The 1,892-nt window shown below is 40.6% G+C and overlaps 1 non-coding gene across 1 annotated transcript; it reads right to left on the reverse strand.

Annotated features, from left to right (window-relative positions):
• Window positions 1-1,177: 1,177 nt before the first annotated feature.
• Window positions 1,178-1,283, reverse strand: LOC130036260 (U6 spliceosomal RNA). Its single transcript, XR_008794313.1, has one exon. It is a non-coding gene; the product is annotated as a U6 spliceosomal RNA (small nuclear RNA).
• Window positions 1,284-1,892: the final 609 nt, after the last annotated feature.

A 1,892-nucleotide genomic window follows, 5' to 3' on the forward strand; every position in this document is an offset into this window, starting at 1 on the left:
CTCCTTTTGGATATTATGGTTTGCAATAGAGGTATTGAGTGGCCATCGTGTTCGGTCTATAGTCTATTTTCGGCAGCTCCCAACCCAAGCGGGTCCTCCTAGATCCCTTGGCTTCATGTTCCCTTCTCTATCTGAGCTGCCTTTACCTCCAGCATGCGAGGCTGGCTTCCAAGCCATAGGGCAAACCTACTCATCATCTCTACCATTCTTGGGAGTTAGTCTCCCATTCTTTTACTTTATATTCGACAGATGAGTGCAATCTTTCTATGTCTGTCCCTCTCTTTCTGACTCATTTCACTTAACATGATACTTGCCATGTTGACCCACTTATATGCAAACTTCATGACTTCATCTTTTCTAACAGCTACATATTATTCCATTCTGTAGACGTAATAGAGTTTCTTTAGCCAGTCATCTGTTCTTGGGCACTTGGGTTTTTTCCAGATTTTGACTATGTAAACAGTGCAACAATGAACATACAAATGCAGATGTAATTTCTACTATTTTTTGCTTCTCTGAGATATATTCCCAGAAGTAGTATTGCTGGGTCATTTGGGAGCTCAATTCCTAATTTTTTTTTGCTTTATGGGTCACATCCAGCGATGATCAGAGGTTCCTCCTGGCTCTGAATTCAGGACGTACTCCTGGCAGTGCTTGGGGTATCATATGGGATGCTGGGAATCGAACCCAGCTAGATTGCATGCAAGGCAAACGCCCTACCCGCTGTGCTATTGCTATAGCCTTTAAATTTCTAATTTTATTGAAAAGCTTCATTCTGTTTTCCAAAAGGGCTGAACCAATCAGCATTCCCACCAGCAGTGAAAGAGTTCCTTTCTCCCCACATCCACGCCAAAAGGGGTTGCTTTTGTTCTTTTGGATGTGGGCCAGCCTCTGTGGTGTGAGATGTTATCTCATTGTTGTTTTGATCTGGGTCTCCCTGATGATTAGTGATGTAGAGCATTTTCTCATCTACCTCTTAGCCATTCTGATTTCTTCTTTGAGAAATTTTCTGTTCATTTCATCACCCCATTTTCTGATAGGGTTAGATGTTTTCTTCTTGTGGAATTCGACCAGTACCTTGTATATCCTTGATATCAGCCCTTTATCAGATGGATATTGGGAGAATATCCTTTCCCATTCTGTCTTTATATTTTGGTCACTGTTTCTTTCTTTTTTTTTTAATACAGAACGCTTCACGAATTTGCATGTCATCCTTGCGCAGGGACATGCTAATCTTCTCTGTATTGTTCCAATTTTATTATATGTGCTGCGGAAGTGTGCACTCACTGTTTCTTTGAGGTACAGAAGCTTCTAATTTTACAATAGTCCCATTTATTTATCTCTGTTTCCACTTGCCTAGTCAGTGGAGTGTCATATTTGAAGATACCTGTAGCTTCAATATCATGGAGGGTTTTGCCAACTTTGTCTTTCATAATGTACCTTATGGATTCTGGTCTGATTTGAGGGCTTTAATCCATTTTGATCTGACTTTTCTACATGGTGTTAGGTACAGGTTTGAGCCCATCCTTTTGCATGTAGCTGTCCAGTTTTGCAAACACCATTTGTTGAAGAGGCTTTTCTTGCTCCACTTCAAATTTCATGCTCCCTTATCAAAGATTTTATGGTCTTATACTTGAGGGTGTGTGTAAGGATATTCAACCCTGTTCCATTGATCTGTAGCTCTGTCAACAATCTGTTGCTCCAGTACCATGCTGTTTTAATTATTACTGCTTTGTAATAGAGTTTGAGGTTGGGGAAGGTAATGCCCCCCATCTCTTTCCCCCAGAATTGCTATAGCAATTCGTGGGTTTTTTTTGTTCATATGAATTTCAGGAGTGTTTGGTCCACTTCCTTGAAGTATGGGTATCCTTTCAGGGATTGCATTAAATCTG

Source organism: Sorex fumeus, unplaced genomic scaffold, assembly GCF_029834395.1.
Source record: "Sorex fumeus unplaced genomic scaffold, SorFum_2.1 ptg000063l, whole genome shotgun sequence".
Taxonomy (NCBI): Eukaryota; Metazoa; Chordata; class Mammalia; order Eulipotyphla; family Soricidae; genus Sorex; species Sorex fumeus.